The sequence below is a fragment of the Citrus clementina genome, unplaced genomic scaffold, assembly GCF_000493195.1.
Source record: "Citrus clementina cultivar Clemenules unplaced genomic scaffold, Citrus_clementina_v1.0 scaffold_7, whole genome shotgun sequence".
NCBI classification, from domain to species: Eukaryota; Viridiplantae; Streptophyta; class Magnoliopsida; order Sapindales; family Rutaceae; genus Citrus; species Citrus x clementina.
Window position 1 is genome coordinate 19,365,002 of NW_006262075.1, and position 20,986 is coordinate 19,385,987.

At 41.8% G+C, this 20,986-nt stretch overlaps 2 pseudogenes; one reads left to right on the top strand and one right to left on the bottom strand.

The window, feature by feature from the left end:
- The window catches only part of LOC112097018, a 2,902-nt pseudogene extending 1,932 nt beyond the window's left edge, over positions 1-970 (bottom strand).
- Positions 971-6,131: 5,161 nt separating this feature from the next.
- Positions 6,132-19,540, top strand: LOC18037089 (annotated as a pseudogene).
- The last annotated feature ends 1,446 nt before the right edge of the window (positions 19,541-20,986 follow it).

Consider the following 20,986-nt stretch of genomic DNA (forward strand, 5'->3'; position numbering starts at 1 on the left):
GTTTTGAGAAATTACTTGGTTGCTTATGTGAAAAAACAACAATTGTAGTCACTAAGACCAAGCGTAAGTGCATGATGTGCCCATATACTTTGGCTAGTTTATGCAAAGCTCTAGGTGGAAATTGGCCTAACAAATGAAGGCATCCGAAAATTGGAAAACTTTTGGCCCTGGAGGTAATATCCTTCTATTCTTTGTGTTTGTTTTCTAAGAAAATGCTTGGAGGAAAAAGAAAATTGCAGCTAGAACAAGTAAAGTCCATAACCACAACTTAATGATCTTGTGAAGTCAAGAATGTTGTGGACCGAATTTGGTGCATAACAATGTTGACAAATTAGCCAAATGTTGCCCAATTTTTCAAATTGACAAGGGTGAGCTTAATGCAATAGTGCCATTGTTTTTCCTATAAATAGAAGACACTTCTTTCATTTTAAGTATCTTAAATTTGAGAGAAATATTTCAAATGAAGAATTTTCTATAGTGAGCAATTGAGAGAATTTTCTTTCAAGTATGTGTGAGATTATTGGGTGTATTTGGGTTCTAAAAAGTGAAGTTTCTTTACTCAAATATTATACTTTAATAATTGTTAGTAATACAATTATTTTCTCTCGCTTTCGTGGACGTAGGCATAATTATCGAACCACGTTAAATTCTCGTGTCCTTTATTTTTGTGATTATTTAGTGCGTTTGATTCCACATTACACATAGAATAAGTGGCACCAGAGCCTACATGTGGTGTCAGAGACAGGTTTGCACTTGGGGTGTACAATACTGTTCACAGATACGGTACTGTTCACGAATTTAGGGAGTTTGTACTTACGAGGATTAGTAGCTTATATAGTGGTGTAGATTTGTGCATGTTTAGGAAAGTTATGTCACAATGGCAATAAGAGTTTAAAGAGTCTAGGTTTTAAGAGGGACTACTATGACTCCTACAATCTTTCCTAGGAACTTTCCTTGCACGTTTTTCCATATGTATTGATCTCCCAAGTGAGAATAGTTTATTAAGAAAATGGTAAAAAATGAAACTTCCAAAAGTGGAGAGAGATCTACTCAGATTATTCTAAGAGGCACTTCAGATGGGAGGTGAAACTTGTCATATCACTATTCAACACCTGTTATAGGAGGCCAGAAGATTGATGTTGAAAAGTTTGATGGAAAAATTAACTTCGGCATGTAGAGGCGTGAGGTTATGGATGCCTTTATTCAAATCGATTTTGATGTTGTTTTAAAAAATAAAAGACACTTGTAAAATAAAGAAATTTAGGATCGTATGAACAAGAAAGCCTGTGGTTAGATCAGATCTTACTTGACCAAGGAGGTAAAATATCTGATGAAAAATTAGGAGTGTGCAATGATTTTACGGTGTACATTAGAGGAAAAATACCTACTAAAAAGTCTTAAAAATCGTCTTCATGTAATCAGCTAGGTATATGGTTTTTGAATGAAGCCCAGGGTTTCAAATGCACCACAATATCTCAAGCTTTGAAAAGTTACTTCTATATTCGAAGAATCTTGATAAAGATATGAAGGATGAAGTCAATGCTATAATTCTACTGCACTCACTTCTAGAAGAATATAACTATTTTGTGACTACTTTTTTATATGGGAAAAATATAATCATTTTCAAGGATGTTTGCACAGTACTTATCAATTTGAAAATTTAGAATAATGGTAAACATTCCGAAAGACCATCATTTAAGGCTTTGTTAATAAGACATTGGATGATGGAGAAAAGGAAAAAGGCAGTGGAAAGAATTCTTAGTCTAAAAAGCAAAAATATAGCTTAAGTGTGCCTTTTGTCATGAAAGGGGCCATTGGAGGCAAGATTGTCTGAAAGCTTAGAAGAGAGATGAGAAGAAACCAGTAGCAGTGAATATGGCATGTAAAGATGAAGATTTTAACTATTCACTAAGTATTTTGCCTGCAACATCTGTGAACTTGAGTTTTTTCTAAAAAAGATTGAATTTGGAAAGGCCGTGTTTCATATTCCGGTTTGTTTAACGCTTAGTATAGAAAATTGAGTGATTCCTCGACATAGGGTTTTTCAAATTGTTATGTCAAGGGAGATGTTGAAGAAAGGATGAAGTTTTCCATTGTTTCTGATTTTGAGTGAGGAGAATTTCTTGAAGAAGTTTGTGCTTAGTTTTGAAGATGATGCAGAGGAGTTGTTCCATGCTTACAAGGGCCACAAGTTGGGTTCTTTTTCTAGAGACCAACTATTGCAATGAGGACGGTTGTTTTGCCTAACATAAACCTCTAAGTCTGATGTATTTTTTGGCACAGTAACAGAAGGTTTTGAGAGTGGGTGATAGTATGCAATGTAACACCCATTGGTTTGTTTCACCATTCATGAAGTGATTTTTGGGCATTTCAAATGTTCTTGCTGCTATGTGTTTGAGCAGCATAGTTTTCATTGTAGCTTTGATTTAGATATATTTGTGGTTATTACGCTGATTTCAATGTATTCCAAGTGTGGAGATATTGATTCTGCCATATTTTTGTTTGATGGCATGTATGAGTCTTTAGGGATGAAAAAATTACCCACCAATTCATAAACCAACCCAAACCCATTCGCAAAAATCTGCCCGCTGCGGGTAATTTTGCAGGTTGCGAGCGGCTTTTGTATTGCAAACTTAAATCGATCCATTGTGAATTGCTGGTGGGTTTGGTGTTGGAAGCAATTCCGCTGGATACCAACGCGAGGATCCACCAACCTCCATTCTTTATTTTAATTATTTATATTTTTATTTTAATCACAAAAATTACATTAAAAAATTTAATCATAAATATATTAAATTAAAGTTTCTAATTTCTAGACGTAACTTATCTCACTGCAACATATATACAATAAACTTTTAATAAGTCGAAATTTTATAATTTTTATTACTAATATTTTATTTTACTTTAATTCATTTTGTTTGTTTTGCCTTAACAATAATTGTATAAGCCTTAACAATAATTGTATAAAATCTACTTGTTAATATTATTGATAATACTTATTTATTGATTAAAAAATGAAGCAAAGTATTGATATTAGTGATGATGATTTGCCTACAATAGAAATATTTTTGTGTTGGATTAATATTTTTTATGTATTTTTTAATGTTGAAATTTTAATTTCTTATTTACATTGATAAAATCTAGAATTGAATATTGTTTGCCAATATTTTAAGCTATTATTATATATTTATAGTTTGAATTATATAATTTAAGTTTTTATGTACTATTAAAAATATTTTTTATATTATTGATTTTAAATGAGGTGGGTTTGGTAATTGTTAAAACCCACAGCAGACAGGTTTTTTAAAAAAATAAAAACCCATTATAGGTTGCGGCGAGTTTGGTAATTTAATTTTTTTGTGGGAGTAAGTTTAACAATGGTAACACCTCAGCGGGCGGTGCCCGCCATTTCTGTGTATGATAGAACTCATGTTTCTTAGACTGCAATGATTAATGGGTATGCTATGTGTTTGAGCAGCCAAGTTTTTCAGAGCTAGTTTATGGTCATATCTGGCTACGTATTGGAAGAGATGAAAGCATCAATCAAATAGTGAACTGCCCTGTAAGGAGATTATTTTTTTCTTATTCCCAGAACCGGTTATTGTTTAACAAAAAAGGATAAAAATTGAAAAAACTTGTTGATCAAAATTGTATTTTTCAGTGTTTGGGCTTGAGAAAGTGTTTAATGAAAAATGAAGATTCCCAATAATATAGGCCAATTTTGCATTTGAAAAGGTGTAGAAATTTGTAGAATAATTTGACACATAAATGACTAAATGGTTGTTTAAAAATTTTCTATGTTCGACACTTTTTTTCTTTGTTTTGATAAGAGATATCAGGTTGGATCATAACTTTAATTTAATATGCATTGTTAATCCCACACAAAAGTACGCCACACATCAACTAATCTATCATCACCATTAGATTCAATATAATCAATGGCTAATATTAAAGTCAGGAAAACCTTACCCCATATATCTATAAATTCCGACAATTCGATCGTTCCTGAAGCATTGAAGCAGTGAGCACAAAATAATTATAACAAGCAATGCCAATGAACGGCGTTATAAGAGATAAATTTACACACAAAAAGAAAACGGAATCGAACTCTTTCAGAGTTTGGTGTGAACTGATCATCATATCATGCGTTAGTTGGATTTGGGACGCGGCGGAGAAGGAGCGTCAACTATCAACAAGTATGGTCCTTAATTTGTCATCCGCAATAACGTGCGGGATCCAACTACAGCACAGGGGCTCTTCTTATTTCTGATGATTAGACTTTAGAGTGATAGTGAATTGATGAGTCTGGGTGGACTTTTTCGATTCTAAGCGTAAGTTCATATCAGGAAGAATACAAAGAGTTATGTGTAGGTTGGGTCTGGGTTTTCACATATTTTTTAATTATTTTTTTGAAATTATTATAAACTTTTAACGAGTTAATCATCGATAACGAATTAGAAAAAAATGATTATTTTAAAATAAAATAAAAAATAACGTAAATAAAAGTTTATAAATTTAATTTATTATTAATACTATAGTTCAAGCAGATGTTCTTAATTAATTATAGCTTAAGAGAGAGTTTAGTTGTTATAATTTTAAGTTTTTTAATTTTTTACTATTTTTTAAATTTAAATTCATAAATTTATAATTTTAAAAAATAGAGGTCTTGATTTTTTTTCTTTTTCTTTTTAAACCCTTACCCAAGTCGTTATGTGAAAGGCCGGTTAGCCCGGATGTTTTTGTTAAGAGTCAGACTATTAGCACACCTCCAAAATCCTATTGAAATTGTTTTTTCAATTTTATTCCATGTAATACCAAAACTATCCTTTTTTTAATTTAACACTCTTTTCATTTATGGATTTTTCAGTTTCCTCTCTTCAAACTTTCTTTATTATTTAATTTCTAAAGCAAAAAATCTAAAAGAAAAACTAAACGAAAGAGTAAGAAAAAAATTATAAAATCTAAAAGAAAAACTAAAAGAAAAAGTAAGAAAAACTCATACTTACAAAATAATGAATATTTTATGAGTTTAATACAATTATCTTACCTATAAATTTTGAGTTCATTGGGTTCAAAAATTAGTTTGAGAATTTTTAAGAAATTAGTTAAATTGGGGTAAAATTTTATTTAATTTATTTTTTCACTATGTTGTATCTTATTAAGTTCTTTTTTTTTTCTTTTTGGTTACAAGAATTATATTTTGGCTTAGAAGATTACTTCTTAAATTATTTTAATGATAATAAAAATTTTATTTTCAAAAATTACTTCAAAAAAAGGTTAAAATAACTTGGGCCTTTTTCAGCCCAAAATAATTGGGCTATTGGATGGAATGAAATGGTTGGTAGATAAAGAATTTTGGGTTGGGCCAGCAGTACCCTTATTTATGAACTATGAGATTAATGAAGGGGTGCCAATAGTCCAATTCTTTTGTTAATCCCACTTCTGAAAAAGGTTAAAATACATTGAGCCTTTTGCAGCCCAAAACAATTAGGCTAGGTAAAGAATTTGTGTTGGGCCAACAGTACCCATATTTCTGAATATTTTATGAGTTTAATATAATTATCTTACTTATAAATTTTGGGTTAATTGGATTCAAAAACTAGTTTGAGAATCTTTAAGAAATTAGTTAAATTGGGGTAAAATTTTATTTAATTTATTTTTTCACTATGTTGTATCTTAATTAAGTTGTTTTTTTTTTCTTTTTGGTTACAAGAACTATATTTTGGCTTAGAGGATTACTTCTTAAATTATTTTAATGATAATAAAAAATTTATATTGTGCTAGCAAAAGAAAATTGAGGAGAAAAAGAAAATATAAATGATTTTAATTATATTTATATTTATCCTTAAATGTAATTGTAATATAACAAAAATTTTATGAGATTAATGAAGGATGTCAATAGTCCAACTCTTCTGTTAATCCTACTTCCGAAAAATGTTAAAATAAATTGGACCTTTTTCAGCCCAAAAAAATTGGGCTATGGATGGAATGAAATGGTTAGTAGGTAAAGAATTTTGGGTTGGCCAGCAGCACAAAATGCTTCAATGATTCTCTATCAATAAAAAGTACAATAAAATCAAAACTTTTAGAAGCGGTTAGTAACGGACTTAATTTTACCGCCAACACAATGAGTGATGGCCGTATCTTCACTTCCACCACGTCTCAACAGAATTTATAGAAGTTCAACGATTAATCAGTGGAACTCACAAATAAGAGAAGCAGTGAACAAAAACGAAGCCCACAAAACTCTTCTTCTCTTTCGCCAAATGAAACAAAACGACATCGAACCAAACAACTTAACATTTCCCTTCATAGCCAAAGCTTGTGCTAAGCTCTCTGACCTTATATACTCCCAAATGATTCATGGCCACATCGTGAAATCACCCTTTGGTCCGATATCTTTGAGCAAACAACAATGGTGGATATGTAAGTGAAATGTGATCGGTTAGATTGCGCGTATAAAATATTTGACGAAATGGCTGTCAGAGACGTCGCGTCGTGGAATGCGATGCTTGTGGGGTTTGCTCAGATGGGGTTTCTTGAAAACGTTTTGCGTCTTTTTTATAATATGAGGCTTGTTGGAATCCAAGCTGATTTTGTCACGGTTATGGGGTTGACGCAGGCGGCCATACATGCAAAGCATTTGAGCCTTCTGAAAAGCGTTCATTCGTTTGGCATTCATATTGGGGTTGATGCTGATGTGTCAGTTTGTAATACATGGATTTCTTCCTATGCTAAATGTGATGATTTGAAGATGGCGGAGTTGGTGTTTTGTGGGATAGAAGAACGTTTAAGGACTGTAGTTTCATGGAATTCTATGGTCGCCGGATGCACGTATGGTGATAAGTTTGATGATTCTCTTAATTTTTATAGGCACATGATGTATAATGGATTTAGGCTTGATGTAACTACAGTTGTTAGCCTTCTTTCATCATTTGTGTGCCCAGAGGCATTAGTGCAAGGTAGGTTGGTTCACTCTCATGGAATTCATTATGGCTTTGATTTAGATGTATCGGTGATTAATACACTGATTTCAATGTATTCCAAGTGTGGAGATATTGATTCCGCTAGAGTTTTGTTTGATGGCATATGTGACAGGACTCGTGTTTCTTGGACTGCAATGATTAGTGGGTATGCTCAGAAACGATACCTGGATGAAGCGTTGAGATTGTTTTTCGCTATGGAAGCTGCAGGTGAATTACCTGATTTGGTCACTGTGCTGTCAATGATTTCAGGCTGTGGGCAAAGCGGTGCACTTGAGCTTGGAAAGTGGTTTGACAATTATGCCTGTTCTGGTGGATTAAAAGACAATGTATTGGTCTGTAATGCATTGATAGACATGTACTCTAAATGTGGAAGTATTGGCGATGCTCGAGAGCTCTTCTACGCTTTACCTGAGAAAACTGTTGTCTCTTGGACAACAATGATTGCCGGTTGTGCTTTAAATGGAGAATTCGTAGAAGCTTTAGACCTTTTCCATCAGATGATGGAATTGGATTTGAGACCAAATCGCGTAACATTTTTGGCTGTGCTTCAAGCTTGCACTCACACAGGCTTCCTTGAGAAAGGATGGGCTATTTCAATAATTCAATATGATGACAAAGGTATATCATATAATCCGGAATTAGACCATTACTCTTGCATGGCAGACCTTCTTGGAAGAAAAGGGAAGCTGAAGGAAGCATTAGATTTTGTTCAAAGCATGCCTATCAAATCTGATGCTGGAATATGGGGTACATTGCTTTGTGCTTGCAAGATTCACCGAAACATAGAGATTGGTGAATACGTGGCTTATCGCCTGTTCAAATTGGAGCCCCACCCTGCAGCTCCATATGTGGAAATGGCCAATAAATATGCTTTGGGAGGAAGATGGGATGGAGTAGCAAATATAAGAACGATGATGAAACGCAACCAGGTGAAGAAGTTTCCAGGGCAAAGCCTTGTTCATATTAATGGGAAGACTTGTACGTTTACAGCTGAGGATAGATATCATGCTGAATCTGAACTAACATACCCAGTATTAGATTGTTTAGCATTGCACTCTAGGGGGGAAGCATATTCATCGCATTTAAAGTGGATTCCAGAACATGAAGCAGGATGACTCCTTTATCATTTTGACCCGTACAAATTAGGCATTGGAAATTTAGAATCTGGATTTTGGAGAGAGATTCATGTAGAAAATTGCTTATGAACCATTTTTCATTTCACATTCTGATGTTAAAGGAATTTTAGGATGAAATTTTATAGCACGTACAATTACAGAAGAAATATAATTGAATTATTTCAGATGTTTTATAGTATTATCACACTTCTGGTTTCTTTCGGGAGATTGAAGTGTAGAAAGTCATATATATAGGGGCATTTCTATAGCTTCATCCATTAAAAATATGATAGTATTGCAGCTATTTATTTATTTATTTATTTTTTTAAGTTACATTCTTTTGTAGGATAAATAAAAGTATACGAAGGGAAGTTCAGATACAGATCATCTTCATTAAACTTACATAAGGAAGAAAAATAAAACCGCTATCAAAATTCAGAAACGAATCAATAGACAATAATCACATTCAATTTTCTTCTCATTCTTTCAATTATTAGTAGCATGACAAATCTTCTTCCCACCTATGTAAGGAAGTTTATTTTTAACATGTTTTTAATCCTAAGGATTAAGAGGAAAATGGTTAGCTGTCTTGGTATATTTTGGAGGATGAGCACTGTTGAGTGCATGAAGAACACCAGGTCGGCCATGCAACTAGTTCCATCCCAGAACGGATTGCTTCATCTCTTATATACGAGCAGAGCATATGGGCAAGCATGAGCCGATCAGAGGAGAGAACAACCAGGGAAACATACCGACCAGAAATATATGCCGAGCCAATACTCATCCCCAGGAAAGCGGGAACACGATCCCACAAAACCGCGGTAGTTGCGTTTCTCCCAGAACGGTTGAAGGACACGCGAGATCCACGTTTGCCCACAATCTAACAGTTAGAGTCCCATGAGGGGCTACCACCACCCGAAAAAGGAGGAATCAGGGGCAAACGGAAAACGTGGGACAAAGGGCGGCTATAAAAGAGAAAGACATCGAAGAAGATAGAAAAAAAAAAAGGGAGAGAGGGGAAACGCTGCCAAATTGCAACCAGGCCATTTCCTTACAAATTTCCTGAAATCATATTACACTGTTTTCCCGTAAACACCTTGTGCTAACTTAGGCATCGGAGGGTTTACGCCGGCAAAACCACCGGCGTCTCTGATCCGTTTTTGGTGAACGCAGGTCTAGCGAGGGAAAAGAAGGTGATTCCAGCCTGAGTGGTTCGAGCAACAGTCAATAACGTAAACGTTGGTGAAAGAATCTGGTCGGTCTAAGGACGAGCAGATTTCAGCATCAACATTTTGGCGCCGTCTGTGGGGAGCTGGATAAAAAGCTACCACCGAATTAGGAAGTACCGGAGAAACAGCGAACGGTTAAACATGGATGTGACGAGGAAGGACGCTCTGAGGGAGGATAACGAAGCTGGGGAGACAATCACTCTTCGGGAAATTGCAAATGAAGCCCGAGAGAGGATGACGCAAGATAGACTGGAGCGGATGGAGAAACAAATGGAGACTCTTGCGGCCGTATTGTTTGAGCTGAGGGACGAGCGGAGAAGAGATTGCGAAACCCCCGTGGGAAGAGATGGAGTTGGAGCAGAACCCAGCCTCCGGGGGCGTAGAGTCGGGGAAATCCCCCCGTACGGAGACCAACCTAACGGGGTGCATCCCCACCGAAGTACTGGTCGGGTCCTAGGGGAACACGTTGATGAAGGGAGAGACCAACCTCGCCCCGGACGGACACTGGAAATAAATGGCCGAGGGGCCAGTGTTGATGAAGGAGAGCTCAGACAGCGATTGCAGAACGCCGAGCAGGAGCGAGACCAGATAGCTGCACGTGATCCTGATCGTGCTGTAGAATTGGAGGGGGAGGTGCGCAGATTGGCGCAGGTGATAGAGGAGATGCAGGGCAAGAGAAAGCCCCCGAGCTGGAGGATAATGCTAGATGAAGAATCTCCGTTGTCAACGGAGATCATGAGTACCATAATCCTAAAGGATTTCCGCTTCCCCGACCTCAAATACTCCGGGCGAAGTGACCCGTTGGTACACATTGAGCGTTTCAACGACATGACGGGTGTGCAGGGGCTGACACCAGCTCAGAGATGTAGGGTGCTCCCGTTGACCCTAGAGGGACGAGCCCGAGAATGGTACCGCAAGCTGCCCCGAGGAGGAATAAAGGGGTATGAGCAGATATGCCAGGAGTTGGCCGAGCAGTTTCGGGGGGCAGTGGCCCCAGAGGATGACATGATGGAATTGATGGGGATGAGACAGGAGGAGCACGAGTCCCTACGAGATTTTATAAAGCGATACCACCGAGCCGTACTTGATTTGGGAGCTTTCAATCACCCGCAGGCGTTGAAGGGTTTAAAGGAGGGTGTGAGGATAGGCCGGCTATGGTATAACCTGAGAAGCCCCCTGGTGCAGAATTATTCAGCAGGATATGAGCAGGCAAAGAGAGATATCGAAATAGAGGAAGAAAAATCGGCAAAGATAAAGAGTGAACAGCTGGAGGAGCTAAGACGAAGGGAAAGGAGAACTCCCAATGGGAGCAGGTCGGGAAAGCGAGCTGGGGAACCCTCAGAAAGGGGCGGAACATCAGCTAGATCCCGCCCTTACCCCATAGCTACAAGATCACAACAGTTCCAGCACAATCGGGCTCAGCCTCCACGTCTCCCATTCCCAGATCGGCAGCGAGAATTCCGGCAGATAGCTGCCGACCCCTATCATAACACTCCCAGAGCATCACATGCAACCAATCCCAGGGCCAGACGACCAGATCAGTTAGCAACTATGCCAGCCCGAGATGACGTTCATGATAGCCGAGCCGTTCAGCTGGTAGACCAGAGCTTGACATATAGACAACACACTCCACTAAAGATCTCCATGGAGGAATTGTATGAGAGGATTGAGGGACGAGGCCTGCTATACCCCCCGGCCCCAATAACAAAACCAACTCACCGACGGGATAAGAGCAGATTCTGCAAGTTCCACGACACTCACGGTCACACTATCAACCAATGCCGTGACCTGAAGACTCAGGTGGAGGATTTAGTGAGGAACCGATACTTGGACGAGTATGTAGATGGAATATCCCCTGCCACGGAATCACAGTACACACGGGATGAAGGAGTTGAGAGGAGTTTAGAACGTGAGCAGCCGACCGTCCGTGTGATAGCAGGAGGGCCAACATTGGCCGGAGATTCGAACAGGGCGCGGAAGAACTATGGGAGATACGCCCTGACTAGCAAAGAAGTGCTTTTCAATTTGCCAGCAGCCAAGAGGGCAAAAGTACGGCAAGTTCCTATTATGTGGACAGAGAATGACGAAGAGGGCATTTTGTACCCTCACGAGGATGCACTGGTAATTAAAGCGTTGGTGGCCAGTACAGAATTACGGCGAATACTGGTAGATACGGGCAGCTCAGTAGACATTCTGTTTAAGTCGGCCTTAGATGATATGGGGATTTCAGACTTAAAGCTGGAGCGAACGAATACATCCTTGAAGGGATTTGGAGGGGGACGGTTAACTCCCATGGGGGTCATTGAACTCCCGATTACTGTGGGGACAAAGCCATTTGAAAGAACGATGATGCTGGACTTTGTAGTGGTAGAGGAAAGAAGTCCTTATCAGATGATATTGGGGAGACCATTCATGAGGATAAGCCAATGCGTAATATCCACGCATTATCTGGCGCTGAAGTACCGAATAAATGGAGTTGTGGGTGTAGTGAAGGGCGACCAGAGAATGGCCAGGAGCTGTTATGCTACAGCGGCCAAGGAAACGCTGCAGGTGACCTCTCTGGATAATCGAGGGGATTCAAAAAATGGCCGCCAGGAACCTGTTGAGAAGCTGAAGGAAGTTGTTGTAAGCAGGAGCGACCCTAGCAAAGTGGTTAAGGTCGGATCAGAATTAGGCGAAGCAATAAAAGGCGAGCTGGTGAAGTGTCTACAGTCCCATGCGGACATATTTGCCTGGTCTCATGAGGATATGCCAGGTATTGACCGCGGGATAGCTTGTCACAAGCTGGCGGTCAAAAGAGGGGCAAGGCCGGTGAGGCAGAAAAGGAGGTGCTTCAACCACGAAAGGTACGAGGCCATAAATGCCGAGGTGGAAAAGCTACTGAAAGCAGGATTTATAAGGGAAGCTAAGTACCCGGAGTGGATTTCCAATGTGGTACTGGTAAAGAAGGCCAATGGGAAGTGGAGAATGTGTGTAGACTTCACGGACCTCAATAAGGCATGCCCGAAGGACAGCTTCCCCCTGCCGAAAATAGATCAGCTGGTGGACTCAACCGCGGGTCATAGTCTGCTCAGTTTCATGGATGCATTCTCCGGATACAACCAGATACCCATGAACGAGCAGGATGAGGAAAGCACCACCTTTATAACTAACATGGGTTTATTTTGTTACAGGGTGATGCCCTTTGGCCTGAAAAATGCAGGAGCTACCTATCAAAGGTTGGTGAACAAGGTCTTCAAACCATTGATCGGTCGCACTATGGAAGTATATGTGGACGATATGATCACCAAGTCAAGAGAACCGAGGGATCATGTGAAGCACTTGGAAGAGACTTTCGAATTGCTGAGGAGGTACAAAATGAAGCTGAACCCGGAGAAATGTGCATTTGGGGTCAGCTCGGGCAAATTCTTGGGATACCTGGTGAGCCATCGAGGTATTGAGGCCAACCCGGAGAAGATACGGGCGGTGATAGAAATGAGGTCCCCACGAACAGTTAAGGAGGTGCAGAGCCTTACGGGGAAGCTGGCAGCATTGAACCGATTCATTTCACGAGCCACTGATAAGTGCCACCCTTTCTTCCAAATCATAAAGAAAGGAAACAAGATGGAATGGACACCAGAATGCGAGGAGGCATTTGGACAGTTGAAGGAATACCTAGCCCGCGCCCCGTTACTATCAACTCCGAGAGAGGGTGACCAGCTGCTTTTGTACTTAGCAATCTCCAAGCGGGCTACCAGCTCGGTCTTAGTGAGGGAGGAAGAAGGGAAGCAACACCCGGTATACTACACGAGCAAGGCCCTGGTGGACGCAGAAACCCGATATCCACCAATGGAGAAGTGGGCGTTGGCTCTGATAACAGCAGCACGTAAACTCCGACCATACTTCCAAGCCCACCAGATCGTTGTAATGACCGACCAGCCACTTCGGCAAGTACTCCAAAAACCAGATGCGTCTGGTCGGTTAGTAAAATGGTCCGTGGAGCTGAGCGAATTTGACCTGTCCTATAGGCCCCGAGGAGCAACCAAGGCGCAAGCCCTGGTAGATTTTATGGTGGATTGTGTTGAACCGGGGGAAGAGGTCCAAGAGGAACAACCGGAGGAGCAAGAGGATTCAAAGGGGACATGGCTGGTAATGGTTGACGGGTCATGTAGTGAGCAAGGGTCCGGAGCAGGAGTGGTAATACGGAGCCCAGAGGGAACCGAGATAACATATGCGGTGAAGTTCGAATTTCAACTCACAAACAACCAAGCTGAGTATGAAGCCTTTATCACCGGGCTCGGACTTGCACACGCTCTCAGAGCAGAAAGAGTTGAAATTCGAGCAGATTCCCAATTGGTGTGTAATCAGCTCAATGATCAGTTTCAAGCGAGGGGAGAAAAGATGGGCCTTTATTTGAAGAAGGCGAAGCAGATGGTTAGGCTTTTCCAAGCAGTGGAGGTAAAGCAGATATCCCGGAATGAAAATTTCCGAGCAGATATGCTGGCTAGGATGGCAGCCATTGCAGACCCAAAATTACCGAAATCGGTTCCATTAGAGGTAAGGACCTCACCAAGTATTGAGGAAGAAGCAGAGGTGATGAGAGTAAGTATTGGAGAGTCCTGGATGGACCCGATTCGCGCATATGTCCGCGATGGAGTTTTACCAGAGGACAAAAGGCAAGCAAGGAAATTAAAATGCCGAGCAGCAAGGTATACGCTACTGGATGGAGTGCTGTACCGCCGAGGGTTCACCTTGCCCCTTTTGAGATGTTTGGATGATGAGGAGGCGGATTATGTGCTGAGAGAGATTCATGAGGGAATATGCGGCAATCACTCGGGAGCAAGAACTTTAGCCTTCAAGGCACTCCGGCAAGGATACTTCTGGCCAACCATACACCAGGACGCCAAAAGGATGGCAAAGAATTGTAAAACATGCCAAAGCTTCTCCGAGGTTCCTGCACAACCCCCGGAAAAGCTGACGGCGATGACATCCCCATGGCCTTTCGCCCAATGGGGAATCGATTTGATTGGTCCATTGCCTAAGGGACGAGGAGCGGCGACATATGCAATTGTGGCAATAGATTACTTCACCAAATGGGTGGAAGTAGGAGTCCTCAGCCAAATCACAGAGAGGAAGACAACAGATTTCATTTGGAAAAATATCATCTGCAGATATGGGATCCCCTACGCCATCATCACAGACAATGGGAGGCAATTTGACAACGGCAACTTCAGGGAATTTTGCCGAAACCTGGGGGTGGACCTGAAGTTTTGCACCCCCGCACACCCCCAGGCAAACGGACAAGTGGAAGCGGCCAACAAGGTGATAAAGAAGCTCCTAAAGACTAGATTGGGAGAGAAGAAGGGAGCTTGGGTCGACGAGCTAGCAGGAGTACTGTGGGCCTACAGGACAACTCACAAAACCGCCACAGGAGAAACACCGTTCGCTTTAGCCTTTGGTCATGAGGCGGTAATCCCAGCAGAGATTGGAGTGGGAACACATCGGACGGAATATTTCATTGAGGAGCAAAATGACGAGCAGATTTGCTTAAGTCTGGACCTGCTGGAGGAGAGAAGGGAAGGAGCAGCACAGAAAGTGGCCCAGTGCCAGCAAAGGGTCATGCGTTATTACAACAAGAACGTACGCGTAAGGCAGTTCCGAGCAGGAGATTGGGTACTTAGGAGGGTGAACCAGAACACCAGAAATCCTAACCATGGCGCTCTTGGCCCAAAGTGGGAAGGTCCGTACAGGGTGATACGAGCCACTGGACCGGGAGCTTATAAGTTAGCGTACCAGGATGGACGAGACGTGAAAAGGTCGTGGAACGCCGAACACTTGAAGAAATATTTCCAGTAAGCAGAGTCCTCTACTGAATTCCCATTTTGATAAGTTATTTCTGTTAACCGCATGACGGCTTGATGCGCATGCAAATATTCAGTAGTTTTGTAATACACTCAAATTTGAAATAAAGATGAATTCAGCACGAAATCCCTTTGCTAACAAGCTCAACAAGAATTTTACTAAGGCCAGCGAGTGCCTATTTCTGTTCGGTCAGTGAAGACCAGCAGCTAATTCTCCTAAGGCCAGCGAGTGCCTATTTCTGTTCGGTCAGTGAAGACCAGCAGCTAATTTTCCTAAGGCCAGCGAGTGCCTATTTCTGTTCGGTCAGCAAAGACCAGCAGCTAATTTTCCTAAGGCCAGCGAGTGCCTATTTCTGTTCGGTCAGTGAAGACCAGCAGCTAATTTTACTAAGGCCAGTGAGTGCCTACTTCTGTTCGGTCAGTGAAGACCAGCAGCTAATTTTACTAAGGCCAGCGAGTGCCTATTTCTGTTCGGTCAGTGAAGACCAGCAGCTAATTTTACTAAGGCAAGCGAGTGCCTACTTCTGCTCGGTCAACGAAGACCAGCAGCTAAAGCTTCGAAAATTCCACTAAGGCAACAAAGTGCCTGTTTCTGCTCGGTCAACGAAAGACCAGCAGCTAATTCTACGAGAAGTTTACTAAGGCAAGTAAATACCTACACCTACTCGGTCCACTAAGAAACCAGCAGGCAAGATCAGATAAGTCGTGCAATTATTTTGCAGAAGCAGTCTATGAGTAGACATTAAACAAGGGAGCCAATAAAGAACATCTAAAAATTTATTAATGTTCAGTTGGTTACAAAACTAATGAAAATCTAAAGTCTATACAAAAATAGACCTAAGGATTAGGAGGGACAGCGGCTTCAGCAGGTGAAGGATCTGTTGTCCCGGGAGGTGGGAGGTCAGCAATCTCGGGAGGAGGGGGCACGGACCCCTGTCCCACTTCAAAGACACGCAGCCCAGCTTCTCCCTCCTGCACCCCATCCGAAGGAGCATCCACCTGTTCCTGCTCACCTTGCTCCTTATCTGCTTGGTCGACCCCCGCCATATACCGCTGCACTCCGGCCTCCAGCTTGCTCATGTCCAGCTCGGGATATTCATCCTTAAGCACAGACATGATACACTTATAGGAGAAGGCAACCCCAGAATCATACTCGGCATCCAGCCGGTCGTCCACATCAGCGGATTTGCCTTTCTCCTCAGCCAGCTGCTCACCCAAGGATTTAATTTCCTCCTCAAGGGTGGCCCTCAGAGTATCCCTTTCAACTTGAGTAGCCTGAAGATCAGATCTCAGGTCACCCAACTCGCCCTCAAGCTGGGAGGAAGTGGACTCAGCAACTGCAACTTTCTCCTCTAGCTCCATATTCAGCTTGTTCAGCTCAGCCAGCTTCTCCTTGGAGCGATCAGCAGAGTCAGCCTTCTTCTTCAACTCCTGATTGTCGGCTTGAAGCTTCTTCTCATGACGCGCGGACCCGGTCTTGTAGCACGAGACCATTGTGGCCAGCCTGAAGGAAACTCTCTGAACAGAAGCAGCCAACTCGGAGAGGCTCATGCTCTCGATGTCCTTCACCATCTTGGGCCCAACCGATCTTTTATAGTCTTTCTGATATGGACTCAGGTAGTCACCTTGATCCCGAGACGGGAGAGGAGAAGATCGGTCCCCAGACTGCAAGCTGACCTCAGGGCCCTTGTCGGAGGTTTTATCCCCACCACTCTTACGAGGTGGAGGAGGAGGCAGAGCAGGAATAGACGCCTTAGAAGGACCAACGCTAGGTTTCTTCGGAGGAGGAGGAGGGTTGCTAGAGCTGCTCGGAGCCCGACCACGCTTCCTGCTCATCGCGCTGAGGATCTTGTTATCCATTCCAGCGGCTAAATCCACTAGGCCCGAACCGACCAGGTTTGTTGGAGACAGGAGGTCTTGGCAGGTAGAAGCGTTCACCAGAGCAGTTTCCACCTGAAGCAAGGGTCGATCTTCAAGCCCCCCGATCAGACCCCACGACTCTGAAATAGCACAAAAGGTTAAAGAACCCAATAAGTAGCAATTTAATTAAGAATATAGGCAAAAATGAGCGACCTGGGGTGACAAAATGGGTGGGAAGATAAAGATCCCCACCAAGCGACCGAACTGCTGGGCACCATTTCCCTCCAGCAAAGAAGAATTTGTTCTTCCAATTTTTGCAAGAAGATGGAAACCCAGTGATCGGTTTCCTCTTTGCAGAACTGGACATAAAGTAGTACCAGCCCGCCTCCTTCGGGCTACTCCGCAGCTGATACAGATATTGCACTTCAACAAGGGAAGGCTCCTCCAACCCGCACCTCTCCCACAACACAAACATTGCCGAGAGAACCCTCCACCCATTTGGGTGTAGCTGACCTGGGGCCAGGTGCATACCGCTCAGTATCTTAGCAAAATAAGGTTGGAGGGGCAGCCGAGCTCCTAGTTTGAAACTCTCCAAGTGCATCGTCACATACCCTTTCGGAGGCCGACTGGGGACATCCCCTTTTCCAGGAACTACAAGAAGAATCTCGTTGGGGATGTTGTAGAGATTCCTAAGTTTAAATAAATCGGTGGGGGTAGTGGCGCAAGCCAGGAAATCAATAGGGTAGGAATCAGCCTCCACCCTATGACCTAGGTGCCTTTTCTGAGCAGGTCGGCTCGGTCCGGAGCTGCTTCCCTCACCATCACCTACTCCTTCAGGGAACCCAACCCCACCAGAACTGTGATTCTCACCAGAGCCCGACGCAGGTCCACCTCTATTCCCTACAAGCTCTAATTCGGGGGAAGGAGAGATAACCAAAGGGCGTGGGTATTCAAGGGTACTCCTGCCATGGGAATGACCTACACTACTGGAGGGTCCTAAGTTATCAGTGGGTATTGGCACATCGAAGCCTGAGTCCCCTGACTCTTCATCACCCTCATCAACAATCAACTTCCTCTTCCGATTTGACATACCGGAATCCCAGAAAGGAAACAGAGAAAACTCGAGTATATGGACACAAAGAAGGCAACACAGAACCCAATCAACAACAACCAGAGGAGAAGTTAAAAGGACTATACCTGGAATAGACTGACACTGATAGCGCCGCCGTGACACAGAAAACACCCGGCGAATGGATACTCCAGACGCTGGAAGTGTGAGCAAAGTACAGAGAGAATTTGGTTGACGGCGGAGAAACGAATAACAAAATGATGAAGACCCCAGTTTAGGGATTTAAAACGAAAAGGGGAAAAGGGAAGCATTTAAGTGATGGGATATGCCAGCTCACCCCCCCCATATATCGAGGACGGATAGCCCGTCGTTTCAAATTTCAAATACGAAGAGTCTGGAGATGCCGCGTCACCAACCGTTACAAGGGGCCAGGTTAGATGTAAGCCCAGATATGCTATGTACAGGTCACTTAGGCCCATGCTCAGATCGGGGCCTCCTCAGTAGAAAAATAATACATCAGGTCAGGCCCGTCTCAGTAAAAAGAGGGTCAGATGAGAAGCTCCCTGGGCTGGTGTGATTTGACCATCAGTTTCTACTCTTAACTCATTTCACTCGCCAGACCAGAAACTGGGGGACTGGTGTTGAGTGCATGAAGAACACCAGGTCGGCCATGCAACTAGTTCCATCCCAGAACGGATTGCTTCATCTCTTATATACGAGCAGAGCATATGGGCAAGCATGAGCCGATCAGAGGAGAGAACAACCAGGGAAACATACCGACCAGAAATATATGCCGAGCCAATACTCATCCCCAGGAAAGCGGGAACACGATCCCACAAAACCGCGGTAGTTGCGTTTCTCCCAGAACGGTTGAAGGACACGCGAGATCCACGTTTGCCCACAATCTAACAGTTAGAGTCCCATGAGGGGCTACCACCACCCGAAAAAGGAGGAATCAGGGGCAAACGGAAAACGTGGGACAAAGGGCGGCTATAAAAGAGAAAGACATCGAAGAAGATAGAAAAAAAAAAAGGGAGAGAGGGGAAACGCTGCCAAATTGCAACCAGGCCATTTCCTTACAAATTTCTTGAAATCATATTACACTGTTTTCCCGTAAACACCTTGTGCTAACTTAGGCATCGGAGGGTTTACGCCGGCAAAACCACCGGCGTCTCTGATCCGTTTTTGGTGAACGCAGGTCTAGCGAGGGAAAAGAAGGTGATTCCAGCCTGAGTGGTTCGAGCAACAGTCAATAACGTAAACGTTGGTGAAAGAATCTGGTCGGTCTAAGGACGAGCAGATTTCAGCATCAACAAGCACCTTCCTTGCAAAGATAATAACAATGGCAATTTAGTTGATGACATGCACCCCAAGCAGGTGTTGTGGGATGCAAATGAGTGCAAAATTGATGGCATTCTGGTTGCTTGTATGGAGAGGGTGAGCCTGGTACTTTCTCATTTTGGCATACATGCAACCATCTATGGCTTTCACCTGTAACAACACCTCAAACTAGTCATATATAGGATCTAAATAAGTTTATTGTTTTGATAATTTTTAAACAAACTTTCTCCAGGTTTTCCAAAACGGAAAGATAGTGTCGACAAGTATAAAGCTCAGATATATGAGTTTCAAAACGTGTTAATGTTTAATAAAGTGAGTTTTATGTATAAATAATTACCTTGATTAAAGGAGATGAAAGTGATGAAGAGGATTAAAGCTACAGAAAGAGGCCTCATCTTTGATTGAAACGAATTTGAATTATTCCGGATAAAATTGAAGAAATTAAGAGAAAGCGTTCCCTTATATACAAGGGCGAGTGCGTGCTTTGGCTTCGAGTAAATTATATTTATTAAAGGAAGGCAAATCCGAGAAATTTATGAAAATGATCTGGCGTAGCATATCTTGAAGTTCTAGTGCCTAAATTGCTGCAATAATTTATATAACGCTGATTTTTTCCCCGTGTAATAACATATTACTTGTTCTCTAGAAGTTTTTAGAATCAATCATTAAGTTCATGACCTATCTACTTGACAGGAAGTGCTAAAATAAAAAAAATGTTTATATACATTTTTTTTATTAGAGGGGGCTCGTCAAGACGAGCTAAACAGGAACAAAACGGGGTTGAGTAACCTCAAACATGTCTTGCGAAATAATAGAATCAATACTTACAGGTGGACTAGAGAATACGTGCAATCCAAGAGGAATTGAATGAGCCATATTAGCCATGAAGTCCGCAGCTGAATTTGCTTCCCGAAAGATGTGAGTGATAGCAATCTGTCAGTTTCTACTTAATAATTCCCTAACAGCAACAACTAAAGCATAGAAAATGTTGGGAACGACCACCTGCTTAGAGATCATTTGAGTAACACAAAGATTATTTATATTTTGTGTGAGTATTGACTTGGAAACACCGTGATGTTAGCCCCGGGGTACTTTGCCCTCATGACAAGTTGAATTCTAGTAACCATAGAAGATATCAAGTGGCTAAAATTTCTCATCCTATTCAAACCTTTTAAGGGAAAAAAGAAATTAAAATTCTGACATGTGATTCTACCATGATATCAACATGAATTTTTAATTATTATTTTTATTATTTTTATTTAGGTTACCAGACCCCAACTAACCCCACACACATACAAAATGGGATGCACTAGTCTTTTGGTGTTGTCATCTCGTTGACTATGTTATTGTTCTTCCTCAAAATGCTGAGGAAATAGCTTGGGAGTAGACTCTGAATAGATCCATTACTTGTGCTTGTGCATACACTGTGGCGGAAAAATAATTAAAACAAAATAAAAACTTCATTACCATATATATTTTATTCGTTTGTTTTATTTATTAACAACTGCTTTAGGCTAATCCAGAGATCGAACAAACAACATTACTA